Source organism: Gavia stellata, chromosome 1 (genome assembly GCF_030936135.1).
Source record: "Gavia stellata isolate bGavSte3 chromosome 1, bGavSte3.hap2, whole genome shotgun sequence".
NCBI lineage: Eukaryota > Metazoa > Chordata > Aves > Gaviiformes > Gaviidae > Gavia > Gavia stellata.
Window position 1 is genome coordinate 80,752,597 of NC_082594.1, and position 20,689 is coordinate 80,773,285.

The 20,689-nt window shown below is 38.0% G+C and overlaps 1 protein-coding gene across 1 annotated transcript in view; it reads left to right on the forward strand.

Moving 5' to 3' along the window:
- Positions 1–20,689, forward strand: part of TBL1X (transducin beta like 1 X-linked) — a 199,859-nt gene that overhangs the window by 38,351 nt on the left and 140,819 nt on the right. Inside the window, exon 3 of the mRNA XM_059815202.1 lies at positions 20,296–20,368. The gene's annotated coding sequence lies outside the window, so the exon portion shown is untranslated. The remainder of the gene's footprint in view (positions 1–20,295; positions 20,369–20,689) is intronic.

The following is a 20,689-nucleotide window of genomic DNA, read 5'->3' on the forward strand; positions in this document are numbered from 1 at the left end:
ATATTTGCATCAATATTAAACCTTTTCCAAGTTACTGCTGACCCATGTTTCTTTAACGCTTTATTTATAGTGTGGTTCTCTCTTTTGATATAAAATGTCAACATGTGTACTGGACAGGTTAATTTATTTGGAGAAAGTCATGATACAGCTTAAAGAAAGGCTAGGCCGTCAGCTGAGATTATGGTTTAACATAATCCTTACCTGTTATGATTATACTGGAAGTAATTCGTAGCTTGTTGTAATGAAAACAGTATGTCGAACTGAATTAAAGATTATCTCTGGTACAGGGAGGAATTTTACCACATAAAAACCTTAGCACGTGGTGGGAGGTTTTTTTCCTTCTGAGACTGAATTAAATATTGCAATAATCAGAAGGTTGTTGCTTCAAATAATAAGTTGAGGGAACTGGGAGGAGTGCATTAACACTTTATGTGACACATTCGTGTTTCAGTATATCCACTAATGCACAGTTTTTGGCCTTTTAAATATTTGATAAATAGTACTTATGTTCAGTGCTGCTTTATGTCACCTGATCATACTGCAACCAGCTGTGTGCAAAGAAACTCATAAATGGGTCCTCCACCTGAAGGATAATTGAAGAAACTGTCCAATATAGAGGTACCTGTTTTTGTCTGGCAAATCACACAGATTACATAGTGCTGTCTTAATTAGTCCCCCTGGTATGCTGAAATGCTGAGCTTGTAATACCTCATCGCTTGTGACAAAATTGTGGTGTTTAGGAGGAGGCAGAAAATGCTGGATGTATAATCTTAATTTGTAATCACATCAGGTGTATCTACATAAACATCTAGTTTTTCACTCTTTTGCATGCTTTGATGGTTTTCTCCTTTTGCTGAATAATTGTTAATGGGTCTTTCTTAAATTTCCTTCTCTTCATCTCCCTTGATCATCAGACTGTATTGAGAGGAACTGTTTTAGATGTTTAATCTTTTACATCTTCATCCTTAGGCATTATAGGGTGTTATTGAATGACAAAGTGAGTTAGTAACTATGGTAGCCACTGTATTGTATTCCTTGTGATGGTTAAGCATACTACAAGAAAGACATTTTTGAATTAGTGTAATTTGTTGGTAACTTCCTTGCTTTGTTCATTTTTTCCCTCTTGCTCTCTGAGTCACAGAGGAATAGTTAGTTATACTTCATGTGTGTGAGGGAGTGAGGACTGGCTGATATGTGCGCTGCCATCTGTGAAGGCTGAGTGGGAAAAGCGGTGGCTGGAGGATGGTTCATTTCAGTGGTCTTTATAGAATGGAGAAACACCTCTTTGGCAATCACTAGCAGCAGCAACCATCCAAGACTCTCTAATCTTGTTGCTTTCCCAAGAAGAAAGAAAGTTCAACAAGCTCACAAATCATTTAATTAACAATTAATTTGTGTGTTACTCCTGATTTGCTTAGCACTTCTGACACAGAAAATATTACCCTTATTTGATAAGGCAGGAGTACCTTATTTTGAGCTACAGGAAAACTATACTGTCATCCCTTGCTAGAAAGTAAGTTCGTGTTCACAGCAAGTACTGCATTTGCTTACTGTATGTTGTGTAAGGTCTCCTTTAAACTTCATATATGTAAGATTTCCTGGGAACACTGGAATATTGTTATTTTTCAGAATGCACCGTCAGGCAATGCAAATAATATCAGTTCTCAAAATCCGAGTTTGTAGGAACGTAGTATTTTCTAAAATACAGTGTTTTAAAAATTATGATGAAGTGGTGACACAAATCAATAAAGCTAGGGGATTTTCAAAACGAAGGCAAGTCTGAAACATCTCTCCCCCGGTCTTCCTGTTGTGCACTGGTACTAGCTTCTGCCTAAGCCTTAGTTTTAGTGTCAGTTCTAATTCTTCTGAATTTATCTGACAGATTTATCTCTGTCAACCACAGGATTTGTATGCCATCTCATACTTTAGTTTCTGATGTCTGTACTTAACTGATTTGTTTCCTATCTGCCTGGTCCATCTTTTCATTTTTGGTAAAATGGATTTATCTTGTTTTTATGATTAAATAGAAGGAGTTGCTAAGGAATCAGTTCTGGATCCTTTATTACATTTTAGCATTGTTCCTTGGAAACCTGATTATATCTTGCAAATTAGAGTAACATCTCGAAGGTAATAAATCCTGCATAGCTTGTTAAATATCCCATTTTTTACTTCTAGGCGCTCACTGAAGCAGAATGATATGATACTATTCCAAATTTTGCTGAGTGTGAAGTGTTCTGCTGTTGCTCTATGTGTTCACTAGTAACTAACCATTTGCCATGCTTTGTCTCAAAGACTTTACATTCAGAGTATCATTTCATAACTGTCAGTTAAATAATGACTTTTTATTAATGATATTTAAGTATTTATCGCTTCTCAAAACAAACAGTTGTGAAAAAGCAAGGGAAATACTTTTCTAGGCAGATTGAAATCCATGTCTATTAAGCCTCTGTTTATCTTCCATTTTCAGCTACATGGCTGATGTCTGTTTTTTGTTATTTGATGGGCTATAAAAGTCACTTTTGTGTCTGATGAATTGAAAATGTGCAGCATATATGTATATTTTGTTACTGCTGGTAATTGGATTAGAATTTCACTAGTAATACTTGCTCTGAAGAGTTTATGGTATAGATCCATTTGCATTTTGGAAATAATTTTAATTGATGTTTCTGACTGGGGAGTGTTCAGAGTATGTATGTGTGTTTTCTCCTTCTGTCCTGGCTTCTGAATACCTTACAGCTTTACTCATGTGAGCAACCTTCATTAATAAAGAGTTCTTTTCACGGTTTCCGCTCTGAGATGTTTCTTGACGTTTCTCAATATTTTTCTCTGTTGAAGCTCTTGTTGCTACTGTCAATGAGATGCTGAAATGGAGACAGTGTAGAGAACTCATTGACCTAATATCAGATGCCTTTGGACACAGTGCATTTTCAGTCATCTCTAGATGAAAATCTTGAAAATAAAGGTGGTGTTTGTTGTTGTTTTTAAAAATCCTCCCCCCTCGTCCTGTTTCAGGTTTTGCCTTCTCATTGGTAATGATGCAACTGATCAGTTTAGGAAAGTAAATATATGATGTTGTTGCTTCTGACAGGAGAGATTGAATTCAGTGACCAAAAAGGATCATTTCTTCAGCAAATCAAATGTACTTCAGTGATGCTTACTTGAAATTTAGGCTTGTGATGAAAGCTAAAACACTGGGCAGGAATAATCATTCCTGTTGGCAAGGAACAGGAAATTAAAGTGATGAACTAAAAGAGACGATTAAGAAGTTAGACACAAAAAGAGATGTGTATTTAGGGAGGAAACAGGAATGAAAATATAAGCAAACAGAGCATGCAAGCATGAACTATAAAGGAAAGGAATTCTTGCAATAAGACAGTGGAACCAGGAGTGTTTCCAAGCCATGAGTTGGTAACCACTGTCATATACCAGCTGCCTCCTGACCTGTATTAATTGAGAACTAAACACGCGCCAGCTCTTCCACCTCAATTTCCACACTATGGAAACTCTGGTGAAAATGCTGGAACTTTTTTGAGTGTGGTTGGCCCCCACCATCGGTGACGAATGGACAAGCACCTACCTTCTGCTGCTCGCTGACAGAGGTATGGGAATACTCAACCTAACCTCTCCCTCCAGAGCTGTAGAGAGATCTTGCGGTAGGGAACGCTTTGGCACAGCTGCATTTGCTGCTGTGGGTTGTCAGCCTAAAGGGGAGTTACATGTGATGTGGGAACAGTGCTGTCACCCCAGAATAAACAAAACATCCCCATGCTGGGCCAGCACTAGCAAAGTGAAAACTGGAGAAATACAAAGAAGCAAGTAAGTGAAGAATTGGTTTTGCTCCACTGAGGGATCTAAGATAGGTTGCCCTCTGTCCACAAGCAAGCTTCCAGCAGTTACTGAAAACAGATTTGACAGCAGCATTTTTTACAATTAAATGAGTACTTCCAAGTGTCACTTTGTGAAACTGGACATTAAAGTTGGGAGACATACTTTTTCTTCACTTGTTGAGCTTCCTAAAAAGAAATGTGGCTTTATTACCTTTATTTTTTAATGTAAATTTCAGTAGTTTGGATACAGATCTTCAAATTAATTATAGTTCATAATGAGCATCATTCAAGTAGTTTTTTTGTCTCTAATCTCCCCTTTAAAATGAGCGTGATAGAGGTAAGGTGCTTTCCTGCTGCTGAGGCATGCCTAGCTGGGGGAGCAAATGTACCACACAGAGAGTCACGACTCCAGGCAGCAAACTCCTCTTGTGCAATTTCTTTAGCAATTGTAAGTCACGACTGCCTAAGGTTTGCTCTAATTTATACCCCTAGGATACGTTTCTTAGGTAGCACAATGTAGCAAAAGATCAGTGGCCCAGGGGATCTCTGCCCTGGCTTCCATGTATTCCTGTCCCTGCTGCTGGGGAATGGCTGGGGTAGGAGAAGGCTGCTTTGTCAGTTTTGTTCAAGGTGAGCATTCCCGGGCTTTAGTAGGGTCATCCTGCAGCAAGAAGAGTTTTCAGCTGCCTACTTGCTTTAGAAATCTGTCTGTTATGTTATTTGAACTCCGTGTCAGGGTCAGGTCATATTTTAGTTTCTGCCCTGGAGGGCTAGCAATTTCGGTATCACTGCTTCACTTTAGTGTATCATGTGTATATATTGTAGGCTCTCACTGTTCTGAAATTGTGTGCTGTTGGTCCATCAAGAGTTGCTAATTAGAGAAGATCGGTGGAAAAACCTCACGTGTGTGTTTCAGTTTCTAAGATTCCCTGAACCCTTGGCATATAATTCATTACAAAAACAATTGAGAGCCTGTGCTCAAAGTGATGGGTTAATGTACTGCCTTTGTCAGGATTAAATGACTGGAAAAGGAAAACTTAGCTCCTCCTCTTCTCCACCATGGCTTGTTTTGGTTTATTTTTATGTTACGGTCAAGAAAATCACTCTTTTATAGACTTAATATCTGGCTGCTTCTTTTAATCTAAAGTGCACGGGATGGCTAAATATAGGAATGCACATGCAAAGTTTATGTTGCTGTGAGACAAAGATACACTCTTAACTTGGCCTGATCTGAAAGTAAAAGCTTTTGTGTCAGGGTAGCTCTTTTGGCCAGAATCCCTATTGCTTTTTTAAAGTCTATAACCACTATGCTGCAGCCCCTAGTATTAATGATGTTTACAGGTACCTCATATTTCCCTTTTTCCCTTTCCATTTGGGATTAAACTGGTTCCATATAAGCATGTACCATGTCTTGATAAGCAACAGTGCTACAATATGTAAAGCAGTGCTCATTTCATATATAATGTTCAAAATCTCACTCCTTTTTCTGGGAGGTTGCCTTTCTTAGTAGACTGTTGTTTCTTAATTCTTGACCACTGACTGAGCCTGTATTTTCTCTCCAAATACTCTCCCTGGCTGTACTTCTGTTGTTCTGAAGAGCCAGTAAGTAATGAACGGCAGACAATGTCTTGAAGGACTCAATGCCCTGCTGCCAGAGTAGGTCACTGGAGAAACTGTGGCTCTTTGCAAGAGCATCCTCTATAGATCAGGGCCACAGTAGGAAAAGGTGAAACCTGAAGTCAGTGGAGTTCTGCAGCAGCTCTGGAGAGGGATTTAGCTGACATCGACTTTGCAGTAATGGTGAAAATGTGTGGAAAGCTGAGCATCAGAGATCACGGGGAATTCTCTGTTTCTCCTTGCCCAGTAAGATCTTAACCACAATATATGCACTCTTAGAGGTGAAGAAGATCCCCTTGTTATTTTGAAACTGATTATAGTTGCAACTGTAATGTCACATGGTAATACCATCACTTTAATAAGGGGTTTTCTTTCTTTGGTTTGCTTTTTGCAGGCATAGTTAGGGTCTCTTTGTGTGTTGCACACAAGTCAACTCACCCATTCTTTCCTTCAAACTGGACAGGGTCAACATGACTGTTAGACTGTAAATATTTTGATAAGGGCTGTTTTGACAACATGCAAAAATACTTCCTGCAAAGGATAAAATAGCTGAAGATAGGAAAAAAATGTAATTTCCTTTCGACTTAATAGGATAGAAATTTTAAACCCTTGATTAAAATTTCTATCTTGCGATGTTTCTAAGCATTTTACTTACTTTCTCTTTTCTCTGTGTCTCTGAGAGGAGCAATCTTAGCAGATGGGAATCCAAAGCTGAAAAAAAATATTAAAAATAATGCACTAAAAATATTCAGGGGTTTTAAAAGAAGAAATTTTAATGAAAAATAGATCGTATCATTGGTAATTTTTTTTACTTCAATGTTTCCCTTGAAAAATTTCAGTGTTCTCTGTATGTGGAAATGAATGTGGGTATCCCTCAGTGAAGTCTTTCTGCTCTCTTTTTTTCACATTTGCCTCTCCCAATCGCAACAGGATCTACCTGAAAACAATGCACTGACTTGGCTTTTTACTAACTTTTGTGACTACGTTAGTATTCTAACGTTGACTTAGTATCTGAGATTGGGTGGAATTGACTCAGAGCCACGTCTGGCTTGTAGTCTCTAGTGCAGGTGACATTTCAGGGAAATTAGAAATCTCTCCTTTTTAAACCTCTTCTACGTGTAAGTATCTTAAGTGATTTACCAATGTTTTCAGGGAACTTAATACCTGTAAGAGATGCTTTAGTGTCAGTTGCACTAAATCGTAGCTGTTTCAGATGGCATTGGTTGTTTTATTGTTGTATGTCGATGTCTAGGATAATTGTGAAGTAGACTGCCATTAGTATGCTTGGTCATCAGGGAGGCATAGAGGTCCTGAAGTAAATAACTAGTATCTTGCATCCTTTTTCTGTTGCTGTAATTAGATAATAGAACCTTTTCTGGCCAATATTTTTACTGACATGGAGATTGCTGAGGTGAATAGTGACTCATTTGTATGTAGTAAGAAATCCATGAGCAGAATTGTTGCCTCTCAGGAGTGTGAAGGTGTCCAACAGTTATGCTTTAGAATCTGTTTTATCTTTATATAAATAATTACTTCAGGAGAAAGCACTCCTATGTGCCTTATCAGAAACAATAAGAATTCTCCAAAGGGTTTCTTTTCAGAGCCTTTCAGAAGTCTTTCTTACTATGCAGAGTATGCCTCTTCTAGTGTCTAGACTAATTTTCAGAGGTCTTGACTGGGCTGTTTAGTCTGACATGCACCACAGCAGTCTATTAAATAAAATACACATAGATAAAAATTCTTACGACATTACCTTTTTTATTATTTTATTTCTTCATCATTAGGTCCTACATTACTTATATAAAATTGTATTTTAAAAATGTTTATTCTTCCACAGTGATACTTCCTGCTTTTCATTAGATTAGCCTAGTTTAATACTCTGGCACTCATGCACTAACAAAAAATACTGCAGCATTTGGCTGGAACTATACCAGCAGGTATTTAGGTGCAACCAATTCATATTAGGAGTTACTCAGTTTCTAAGTTATGCAAATATTTATACTGATCTTTCAACAAAGCTGTAATTTTGTGTCTCAAAATCCAACTTTGTGTGTTAAATATCAGGTACTCTATTCTGTGGAAACTTCCCTGGACTTTCAATATATTTCCCTATTCTCAGCTGTAATGTGTTTCTAAGTGGCTAGATCTACATGATGTAGACATTCAGCATGATTTGGTTTCAAACTCTGGATGTGGGCAACCTTGCCAAATGGTCACATGTGATATTAATTTAATTGGTAATGCTGAGTATTTTCACTGGGATGTCATGAATGTCTTAAAAAAAGATGAGAGACCTAGTTTATAGTCCACTGCTCAATGTCTGAGTGGCCAGCTGGTTATTCTGTATGGAGAACTTCAATGGCTATGTGTGGCATGAGTAGTTTTAGGAAATCTTAATTGTCTATGCTGTTGCTTTGATGCAAAATGCAAGACAGTAAACTGAAGGAAGCAATTCTGGTCTTGTGTGTTTTGCTTTTTATCTTCTGGACAAATTTAAATTTACTGTAAATTGATCAAAGTTAGGAAACTCAAGCCAAAAATATCACTGAAGTGATTCTCCTAGCAAACCTGGTGAAGTACCACTTGTAAAATTTTCGAGTGCTCCTCCTGTAGTTTCTTGCTTCCCTTTTATGGCCATTAACTACACTGTATTGTTTCTGGTTTTCATGTTATTATGCCACCTGACATTTGCATATGCTGAGTCCTTATCCTGTGTCATACCTATACTTTCTCTCACATCATACAAATACATACATGCCATGTTCACAAAATACATTCATTGCAAGATATTTTTCACTGTCTGTTAGAAAGGAGCATGCTGCAGATAAACATCCATTTAGGAGCTTCAGATTCCCTGAATTTGAAGGGAGTTAGGCTCTTTAACATAGACACAGGCTCTGTGTTGGGCCTATGCTTTACTTTTTTCTTACTCCGATAGTTTTGATATATGAGATTCTAAAGATGAAAACATACAGTGCTGAGGTCAGTCAGAAGGGATGAGTGGGACTTGGTGACTAGAAATGGAAGTATTGACGATAATGGTATCTGTTCAAGTGTGTTGTGATTTAAAAAACCTATTTCATGCTAACATCAAAACCAAACAGTGCTCAGATATAGATAATTCAGTATTCTTGAGACATTAATTGAAAGATCAAGCACAATAAGGCAACAATGCAATCTTCCTTAATTTAGTCTCGTAACTGTGTATCATGCGTGGCCAGTACGGGTAATTTACTGTAAATCACTTTAATTCTTATCCTTCCTGATAACACCATACCACATTGTCAGTTTGAAACACTGCTTGCTCATTTTTGCTTGCAAACTGCAATGTTTCTTTTACCATGTATACATGCAAAGATTTCAGTATGTATTTGTATACTTGCAACCTGTATGCCTTATTTGCAAATGTATCTTGGCATGTGTATTTTCCAGCTAGGAATGTGAATGGATTATGCTGGTAGGACTTTACAATAGGCACATGCATTTGTATTCAAATAAAAGGAATTGTTGAAATCTTCTTGAAATCATGCTGGTTTTCTGCATGGAGATTCCATATTACAAATAAAAAATGCACTTCTTTTTTACCAGATTTATGGACTCTGAAATTTTAATATAGAAATATTATTTATGTAGATAAGAACTGCAAACATCAGGAGATACTTTTCCTGGTTTTCAGATTACTTACTTTTAGTCAGAAAAAGTCAAGCGTGCACTCAGTCAAAAGTGTAGGTATTGCATATTCCATGTGTCACACACCAAGAACATAACCAGAATTGTGCCTGATATTTATCTGCAATTTCAGTGAAGCATAACCTTTTCCATTATCAAAAACAAAAGGGCCAAACTGATACATTCACAGCTAGCCAATGAGTGCATGTGGCACAGAGGACAGAAAACCATCTTTACAGCCAGGGGCAAATTGCGCTGCTGCAAATTAATAAAATGCTGGGTGTTACTGCAGCTTTGTATGAGATAGGTCATCATGAGGCTTGGCATAACTTGGCATAACATCAGGTATGATGGCTTTTTCATCCCTTCAGTTGTCAAGTAAAAGACATGCGCTTAAGCCACCTTGGAGTTATTTTTCCTCCACTGCTGGGCTCAGCTCAGCTGACCAGCAGTAACATGCTAGGTCATGTCAATTCAGTTGTTTCTGGTCCATACCTTCCTTCAGTGATGCATGAAAGTGCTCTGAAAATATAAATATTTAGAAGGTATATATATTTCATTTGTAGAGGTGATGTAGTGAGTTATAATAGCCTACAATTTCTATCAGGTAATGCTCGAGGCTTTGCACAGCTGCACTCTTTCATTTTAGTGCAGCACTGTTATCAACACGGACTTTTACACCACAAGGTACTAGCAGAAGTCATCCCATCTGCCTTAGATATTTGTGAGCTTTTTCCCTTACCAGTAATATATTCATCTGTGGAAGATAGCTCATACTACAGATCTAAACAGGAAATGGTTAAGGTATACATGTGATAATGGGCGAAAAAGAGAAACCAAGTTCAAGTATAACTAGGATATTTATTTTCTGAGAAGAAGTGGTAGTGTGTTGCTTGACTAGAATGCTTGCTTTATTTACAGAAAAAGACTCCCATGTCTTAGCTCAGGGGACGGTGCTGGCTCTGCTAGTTGCTTGGAAGAAAATGTAGTTTTTGGAATGCGACTGCAAAACATGCATGGCATTTCTGAGGCAATTAAGAGATCCTGAGCTTCGAGGGAAAGTAGTTCATTTTCTGACTAGTTCTAGTGATGTTCATGGTCCAGGCAAACTTTTCACAAAGACAGGTTTTTATTAGTAGTCTCAGGAGTATTTGATTGTGACTGTGAAATTAACACTATGATGTGAGTAGCTACAATACACTGTGTTGTGTAGGAACTGCCAAGCTGTTTGCTCGGTACAGGTCAGCTCCTTTGTCCACCATTATTCCTTGAATTTGTGCTCCTGCATTTTTAGATTTTTTTTACATTTTTATTGTGAGTTGTCACTTTCAGTATGATCTGAATTTTAGAACAAGAAGAGCGTTCAAATTATAAAGTCAGAATCCTGAAAACATTTTTCAGGAGAATATACCAGTGTAAGCACGAGCTTTGGTAGAAGTGTTTATAATTGAGCTGCTTTTGCTCTGGCAACTAAGAGCAAGTATGTGTGGGAGGAGGTGGCTTAACACCTAGAGGCTTGTCTATATGGGATCGCCACAAAAAGGTACTTTCAGTGCCAGCTGAGGACATGAAGATGAGAGCAAGCAGTGGGGAGGCCAGGCCACCCCCATGTCAAGGTGTGTGGAAGTTTGGCCTTTCTGGGTATCTTCTGTGTGGCTCCTTAGCAGGCTGATGCAATTACATGGTAGAGGAGAGAAGTGGCCATCTCTAACCATCCATTTAGAAATGGCTTTTGAGTGCAGGCACAGGCATTTAGCATGGAGTAACAGGAGTACCCTTGTTACTGTGCACTGTGTAGTTCATCTGTTTGCTGCTAGTGTTTGGAGGTGTATATTTAGGATTAAGAATCAGAAAATCTCAGTTGCTAATTCAGCTCTGAGAGTCCCCAGTGTCTGGTCTCAGATAGGTCATGCTAGTCTTTATCTCGATATGCAAATATTTAAAATGAAAAGAACATCTGTTAACATCATAGGATGTTGTGTAGATGATTTAATGGTTGTAGCAGTCTGAATTAGGTGAAGTGCTGTGATAATGCCACTAAGATGGCTCTGAGCCACCAGTATGATGCAGCTGTGAAAAAGGCTAATGTGCCTCTACGATGCATCAAGCATGATATTTTTGTAGAGAGAGGGAGAAATGCTAATAGCATTTCACAAAGCCTTCCTGAGGCCTCATTTGGAATATTGTGTCCAACGCTCTTCCCTTACAGTGAACAGAAAGATGGACTTAAATTGGAAAAGGTGCAAAGACAGATTACTAGGCTGATCAGAGTTACAAAGTATTTATCTTTCGAAGAGTGAATTGGAAAGCTTTTGTCATTCAGCTTAGTCAAATGAAGGTTGAGAAGGGATAAAGTTATTCTTTGTAAATATGGGTAAACATCAGCAATGAAGAACTGTTTCAGCTAAACTATAACCAATTTTTCTGGTATTGATACTATAAATTGGTCCTGAATGAATTTAGACAAGAAATTACAAGAACTTTCCTCACCATTGCTTCTGAACAGGACAGTGGGGCAAAGAACCTGACCAGTTTTAAGCTCGAGTTTAGTAAGCTGCACAGGAGATTTTATTCTGGAATGACTATAGAAAGTTAAGTTATGAGACAAGTCTTTGGATTTGAAGTATTGAGGTCTCCAAGGGGTCTGAAGGGAGGCTGAAATTGTTTGTTTTCATTCTACTTATTTGGCACTATCAACTTGCTTCAGTGTTTCCAGTGGTTACTTGTGTATAAGAAGTATGTTTTTTCTGCTCTTATCCCAAACCATTTAATAACGACTTATTTTACTTGTCCCCTGTTCTACCCCCCCATCTTCTCACATTCACCGTAGAACTGATCACAAGATCTGGGATCAGGAATGAATGGCTCCCCCTAGGAAAATAGAGGATAAAATAGATACTTTTATCCCCTTTTGTTCTGTGATGCATGGTCCACTTCCTGTGATCGTTTAGAAGAAGTTGTTACTTGGCAATTGTTAAAAAAATACGCAGCTATTGCAAAGGCATAGGATATAGACAGTGCTCTCAAGCTCCATCTCTCCCTCTATGGTGTTCTATAATTATAGTGTTTCCTGTAGTCATTCTGCCTTTGGTAGGGTATTGAGAAGCATTTTGTGGTGTTAAGGGGCACAGAGCGGATATACTATGGAAACTTCAGAACTGAACATTCATCGTCTGGTGGCCTGCAGTTGCACATCGTCCCAAAGAGACCATCCCATGTCTCTGAACTATGCAGAGGCACACACTGAAATGCTGTGTTGGTGATCCAGATGAGGTGTTGCATTCTTTCTGCTGCTCAAACTTTGCTGTTTGGTGCGGAGAAATTTTTCTGTCATGTTGTCTGAAGAATATATGTATTTGTCTTCTCCTATGGCCCAGAATGATTGTTTTCAGTAAGTGATGCCTTGCAGTTTGGTTATCCCTCTGCCTTTGCATTTGTAGCATTTCTGTGAGAAAGTGGGCTTCTAGGGAAATCAGCATATCATCAAAGACCTCAGTTTGAAAGGGGAAATAGGAAGGAAAATGAGATGTGAAATTCTTTCACAGCTCTAACTCTGGTATTGAATTAAGTAACCAGAATGTGGTCAGGAAGTAGAGGATGATAAAGAGCAGCGCTTCCATTAGGTTCTCTTGTTTTTCAGAAAGTCGTGCAGCCTAAAACATGTGTAGTGTTTATAACACATTCATGGCATAGCTGCTTCCTGGTAAATGTGCAACATGAAGAAGTGTTGTTCTTAAATTAGTAAGCGAAAAAGCAGCTGGTAAAGGATGGACTACACCTTCCTAGATTTTATTGTGGACAGGATTTAAAGATAAAGCTTCTTTTCAGTGTTTCACTGGAGGGCCAGATTAAAAAGTAAAATCTAACTTCTTACGTTATTGGGTTTTTTAGGTTCAGGCCATACCGTGCCACGAAATGTTCAGCTGACTGTAAGGGGGCTCTCTGCTTTGGGTGACTATTGTCATAATGAAAAATTGATTCTTACAGGGAACCACTATAATATAAACCTGAATGTTTACAAAATAAATTGCTAGGCCATGGAGAACTCTTAGAAAGTGAACTCGGTAAGTAAGAAATTATTCCTGCTTCTACCAATAACTTGCTGTGTGTTTTTCTACGTATTATTTGAAAAGGAGACAAATAATTTTGAATAGCTTATTAATTTTATAATTGGGGCCAGCGGAATGTCACTTTAGGGAGTTACAGTCTTTTTATGGGAAAACCCATTTAGGTTTAATTCTTTTCAAAAATGAGTTGAGTTCACAAGCGCGTACTTCAGCTTTGCTGACTAAATTTAATAGCCAGTCTTTTGAAAATTTTAGCCATAATATTTATAGAATAGTAGACAGTTTAAAAAATGGATGTGATTTATACTTTGAGAGCAAGCACAAAAAACATGCTAGGGAATAAATTAAAATGAAAGGGGCTTATGCTGTGGTAAATTTCTTGCCTGTTCAACACCTTACAGATTGTCAATCTGGGGGAAAAAAAAGGCACTGAGACCTTGTCTTTCATGGACAACTGTGTGACAGCAGTTGTGCTGTTTATATTTAAACTACTGGATTATCTCTAATGCTTTCAGATGGTCTGAAGAGAACTTCTAGCAATGCCCTTCATGATGAGTTGCTATAATTAATAGTTCCTGAAATTACCAGGCCTCCAGCACTTCCTCTCTCCCGCAGCTCTCTGAAGTGTGAAGCTCAAGGATCAAAGAAATGTTAACTATACTGGCTTCAGTCTGCACAAAGTATAAACCCAGATCACTTGTTTGCTGAAAAGTTCTAGGACTTGTCTGTGTAAGCAAGTTAACTCACATCAGCCAGACTATAATTGCTATAGCCATAACACTAAAATCCTCTTATTTTAGTAAGAAAGATGTTTCAAGGTGAGCTGGGCTTCTTTTGGATGAAGGTTGTTAAGCCAAAAAACTAGTTATTACAAAAAAACCCCCACCCCGGACACCTTCATGGAAGATTTAAATTAGTGCAGTGTATGATTCTGTCACCATTATACTGGTAAATTTTCTGTGCTGGGAAACCATTAGATGGTTATTTTCCTTCAGTCATGCAGGTGCTGGGGAGGCACAGGCACTTGTTAACGTGATGAGGTGTGGCTGTTGAATGCAGGCAGTAGCACAGGATGGGGCAGTCCTTGGCTTCATATGGGTAATTTGTGGGGAAAAATGACGGATTTTCATTTGCAAATGATTCTCTTGACCCTTCTGGCAAGGAGTTATGGGTGGGTGAATGAAGTGTCTTTTTCATGTCACTGGTGATGGAAACTATAATGTAAACACTGTGGTATGAGGGATGCCAGGAGCTTGTCAGCAGGAAGAGAAAATAAACAGAGGAGAAGGGTTCCCTAGATTGAGTGGAGGCAAACACTGAAATTCACTTTATGTCTTTTTGGTCAGTTTATCAGTGTGGGTTTTTTTTTAATTTAACATCCATCTACTACTAGTAGTTACAGATATTTATGTTACCATAACTAGCAAACAAATGCAAACATGCTGATGAATAGGAGAGACCGAGAATGCCAACTTTTGAGAAATGTCTAGGATCACCAGTGATAATTGGCTTCTGTATGAGTTACAGCCATTGGATTATTTAGGTTTTGAAGCCTAGTTTTAAGGGCATGATTCATATTATCATCCCTGCTTCCTCCACGGGGGATGTGACAGTGGTGGATTTGCAGGGTCAGGCCATACTGATGACTGAATCTCATTCTACCTTTAACTCCAGCAGGCAGTATACCAAATTGAAGAACAAGAGATAGTACAACATTAAATATATTGGTGTAACTGTTTGAGACCTTTTCAGAAGAAATAAGAATAAATACCATCTTACATTACCCTGACAGGTACCTTTTAATGTTGAGTGCTTATCAGCAAGATCCAAGTATTTTGAACATTTTTATTTCACTGTTGGATTTGGGGTCAAATAAAGATAATTAGATACCACTTTCAGCATTTAAAATGTACTTAACACAGCATGGCTCAACAGAGGAATGAGTGATTTATTTGTAAATAGTACATTCATCATCATTGATGATATTGCATTTATACTTAGTTTTTATATATTGGACACACAAAATGTTTGTTGAAAGGCTGCCTTGTAGTGTACATAAATATTTTCCATCATTTGTTATTTAAATATAAAAAGTAACTTCAGTCTACTGTCTTTATTTCGGATAAATCAGAGAGTTGTTTTTTCTTTTTAGTTTAAATATTGGAAGAATCAAAATGTAATAGAAATTCCTCTTTAGCAGACACCTTCTAGCACTGAATCATTCATCTGTACTCATTAAGTAAAGTATGCTGTTATTAAATGGCCACTCAGTAATACAGTAGCAGCGTAGGGGAGATACGTGCTTTCTTCACTGACTCTACATCATTTCAGTGGAGGTTGAGATTTTTAAATCAAGAAGGAGATTCAGTTGCACAGGTTTTATTAGAGGCTGTGAGAATCCCAGAGCTTAACCACCCAGGCCGTATGTGAAAATGTCAGCCGGAAGAGTGGCTGCCTCCCTTCCCCTCCTGAGTGAGCACTTGCTCCTGCTCTCTCACACGTGCTTGCAAACACACGCACGCACTGGTCAGCTTCCTGAGTATTTCAGTGCATGGCACACTGAGGGATTCAGGAACAGACCCCATTAGTTGTTCGGGAGGAGCAGGATTTTGGACGGCAGCAGAGCACAAAGGTAGACAAGGGAGAACTGAGACCGCTGTTGTCACTCTGAAGGGATGAGGTTGCATTTGATGGAAGAGGAGCCCGGATCTGCTGCTCTGTTAGAGAAAAGGAGTGATGTGACCAGCTACTGTTTAATCATCATGAGAAGGGGAAGTATAGTAGCTCAGAAGAAAAAAATGAAGAAAAGCTATGTGACTTTTTGCACTATTTAGAAATACTGCAAATGCTATCCTTCAGAAAGAAATTTACAGAGAAATTTACCAGCACATGAAGCAAAATGGCACCTTAAGTGTGCCATGAAAATGTGACACTGTGTGTATTTGAATAAGGTAGGGCTGGAAGAAGAATAATACTGGGAATAAGCTGAGGATAACAATTAACAACACATGTGGTTTTAAATCCAGTGTGACCCTTCTAGATTTTTATTTTTCCAAAACTATTGTCTTCTGGGCAATCAACATACAGGTTACACCAAACAAGATTCTAAATCTTAGGAAGCTAATTGCAAAAGTAATGTGAAAGATTAATCTAAAGTTTTCACTTACACCAATTTAGTATTTTCTTTTACATTCATCTCTCTGATACACCAGTCACGAATTGTATTAAAGCTAAGGAAAAGCTCTTGCAGGATTTTCAGTGCATGTGGCTTGTGTCCCCAAAGTACTGGTTATACTGTGCAGAAAGGCAACTGCATTCTTCATTATTTGAAACTTGGGTTGTATTTCAGTGAGGAAATTATGGGGAAGAGGAAGGAACAAACGTAGGGAGATGAGTGGAAGAGGAGGAGTTGTGTGAGATAGGAGAACGTATAAAATATGGGAAAAGAAAAAATTAGGTAGAAGGGCAGATTAGTGGGAGAGCTGACACGTTTAGGATACTGATCTGTAAATCCATGTTAGGAACAATCCTACGGCTAGCTGTTAGTTTTTATTGATATCAAGAAGCTGAGACCACCTAATCTATATTAAGGTTTGTGTTACCTCTTCTTTTCAAAAGATGCCTGTTACAAATAAGGGTGATGTCATGAGATAATCGAAAGAACTATTTTTGTGTATTCAAAGGTGGGAAGAATGTTCTTAACTAAATTCTCATCATATTTTAATTTGTTACATAATTCTGACTTCTGTTTGTGTTGATTTAGTTTGTATTCTGCTGATACAAACTCTATTGTTACCAAGCCAAATATTGAAACTATTCTAAAAATAGGACTTATGCAGTAAATCAAATGTCTTTTAATTTGCTTTATTGTTTTATATCTTGGGGGAATCAACCTCTCCCAACTGTATAAAATCATCTTAAATTCAGCCTTAACCCCCTTAAGCCCCTCCACCTCAAAAAGGGGGGTCGTTTGAGACAAGACAGGAAGATGTCTTTGATTGGTTTGTACTTTCTGAAAAAAATAAGTGAAGGTATGCTGTCAGCTACTTTCTTCCAGTGGAATAAAGATAAGCACACTTATCCTTGGTAAACAGTGCCAAGAAAAGCATGTTCTTAATTAAAAACCATTCCTCCCTCCTCCCTCTAATACTCAATACATTTCACTGAATCAAGGGCTGTTTTGTCTTCAGAAAGAATGGCTTAAAGAAGTACTAGTAACTCTGTATTAACTGAAATGTAGAATGAGTTTAGATTGAGATTTAGACTATCTAACTTTATTTGGGTTCTTTGAGGAATGATTTTTTAAAAGAAATGTAGAAGAGTAGGTGGTGTTAATCTAACATCAAGACTGAAGTACCTACAGTTCACAAAACCTTCATACAGCTGCCTTGAGATCTAAATATATAGGTCTCTATGTTTTTCTGCAGTGAGGGATTTAAATACCTAAAATTCTACTTCTGCACAGACAGCAGTGCTGGTTTGGCTTGTCTTCTGACCAGTTCCTTCTGGGATCCCGAAATTAAGTGTTACTGCTCATTAGCCCTTGTACAGATCTCTTTAACGCCCATCATTGGAAGTGAGTTCAGCACAAAGCGGAACAGCTGTGGCTATGGCACACTAATCACAAAGACTGTGTAGGAACCAGGAAAGGAAATATGGAAAAGATAGGGAGCTGGTTGTTGAGAATAAATCTGAAAACTGCTAGGGCAAGAGGCAAACGCAGGAGGCTGAGTGGGAGAGTAAAGCAGTGGGAAAACCACTGGAAGGTGAAAAGCAGAGCGGAAGAGCTAACAGATCTGTGAAACGGACAGAAAGCTGACGGATAATGCTGAGATTAAAAGGAAAGCTAGTAGATGAGAGCTGGAAGCTAATGGGAAATGGGATTCTGGTTGCAGGGAGGGGAGGAAGCAGTATATCGTATAATGAAGTTGATGAGAACGAAGCAGTTACTCTGAAAAGGCAGGGAGACAGGACTGAGATCAGAAATAGGAGACTGAGCCTGATGGCAAGAAGTGTGATGGGGGTGGTGGCACATATCCCCAGGATTGGCAATGGTGCAGTTTGGATGAGAAGGAGAGGTGGGCAAGTTTTGAAGGAGGCTCTGGGTGTCTCTGTTGAACAAGATGGAGCTTCTCCTTTTCAACGGTTACTGTCTTTAGAAGAGCTAGAAATTAAACCAAACTCAGAAAGCTGTCTTGAAGCATGTTGTTAGAGTTACCAACAAGCACTGCAAAGCTGGGAAGGTGAAGAATTAAGGTTGTCTAGAACATGTTAACTGAGCTCTTAGATGTTTGCATTATGATATAGTTTTAAATGCTATGATCTTAGAATTGTATGGTCTTTTCTACGGGACCAGAAGTGTACGAAGACTGTGCAGCAAAGGAGGCAGGTCTTTGAAAACTTGCTTTCATTTGTTGTAGAAGCTGTAAGACAGTGAATTGGGGCAGTGCCCTAGAAGAAAGGAAAGATGCGTCACCTCGTTAAGGCAGATGAATACAGCTTCCCCAGAAAATTAGTTTAAAGTATTATGTCAGTCTAGGTACTCTGATAAATGAGTTTTAGGAATCTCTGGTTGAACACTGAAATTTGTAATGCTCCTAATTCAAAAGTTTCATTCTTTAAGTTCACAGCCTATGGGGATCATACAATGTACCTCACAGGCGACTGTAATGCAATCTGTTGTGATCTGTGCTGTGACCATATGTAATTCAGTTAACGTGTAGATTTTCCATACTCTCTTTTCTTCTAGCTACTGTATTTACTGAATGAGGTCAGGGTCCTGTGGAAAAACATGGCAAGTCATCACCTAATAAAAAGCCAGGCAGACTAGATATGAACAAGGGGGCCCAATTAACTCCAAATACTTAAAAAATAAAATTAAAAATTGGGGCTTCTGAAGTGCTTACTTAAAAAATGTATTCATTTCCAAGTCATTGGACACCTTTCTTATTTTAAGGTTTTAGGGTTGTGAGGATGTTAGCGTTTATACAGAGCTTGTTGACTTTCGTTTTTTTTAAATGCACAATTGCCATATACTTATCCTGGATGCACAACACGAAAAGAAAACTTAAAAACTAGGAAGCACAGTTACAGTCAGTTTTTAAATTTCTATTAACTTCTGGTGAAATCTTTAAAAAACTGTACGTTGCTTACTTTTTCAAGTATATATTTACTTGCATGATGGAGAAGATAAAAAATAATTTTATCTGATGTAGTTGCAATTGTATTTTAGGGGAACTAATTCCATCTTTGTTTTTTTTTTTTTCTAATCTGGTTATATTCTGACCACGGTCAAAACCAAGGATACGATTACTCTTTAAAGAGACTAGTTTCAGTGGCTGTATCATATCAAATGCATTGCTTTTCTACTCTGTTATTGTTAGATGGGCTGCTCTAAATCAGATGGTCTAATTCTGGAAAATTTGAATATGTGCAGGTGGACTTTTGTGTCGGCAAAGCCACACTTATTTAATTGGAGCTTCATATGTCTGCAAAAATTGATTCCATATGGTTGAATAGCACATTTTGAAAATGCTTCTTTAATTCATACTAGTGCCAGGAGAAAGTAGAATAACTTTATTTTTTGAGCTCCTCCTTAACTAAGTGACAGTGCACCTGTAGACAAACCTTCTTTCAATTTTTAAAGTGGTAACTGAATATGTAGGATTTTCTTGTCACATGTTAACAGTTTTAAGGTAGCTTAAATCTATGGCTAACAAAGCCTGAACTGTGTTGCTGTCTGTACTCCTGAAAACAAGTGATCAAATATACCTAAATCATGCAATCCCACCTTCTACTAGGTTGAATTTACATGAGGTTTCTCACAGAAAACTCTTTCATTTAAGGTTGTGCTGAGTCTGAAAAATACATATATATATGTATGTGTGTGTGTAGAACTGGTCAAATAAAACCCAGTCTTTTTGTAGGGAAAAAAAGCTTTGAGTTTGCTTCTGGTTAAGCAAATTGATGGGAAATAATCCTGTTAGAAAAGCTGGATATCTGAATTTTTAAATTGCTGACAGTTTGGGGCCATAAGAGTTGATATAATCAAGAGATGAACCTACAAGGAGTTATGTAAATTGTTTTTTTGTTTGTTTGTTTTTTATTGTACACAGGTACCTAAGGATAAAACTGGCCTGAAGGGAAAATCTGGGGGGAACTGGGGAGCTTGACTGTTCTTGCACCTGAGTAAGTGAATGCTTAGCTGAAAATCAGCTTTACAAATTGTTAAAACTGTTCAATATTTTTCAGCATCTCCCTGCCTAATTGCAGCTTGTAACTTGAGACAATACCTTGGCTTTTGAATTGTAAAAGACTGGAAGTACTAGGACTAGCTAAAGGGAATGTTGTGTAGAACCTTTAGTGCTTTGCAGTAGGTTTGCTTTTTATTGCTAGCCTATAGATTATATGCAGGATTGCTTGGTATTCTGGTGTTTTGCCTTTTCAGTTATTTATCTTGAGACTAATTTCTGAGTTTGAACGACCTTTCTGCTTCTTAAAGTTAAACTC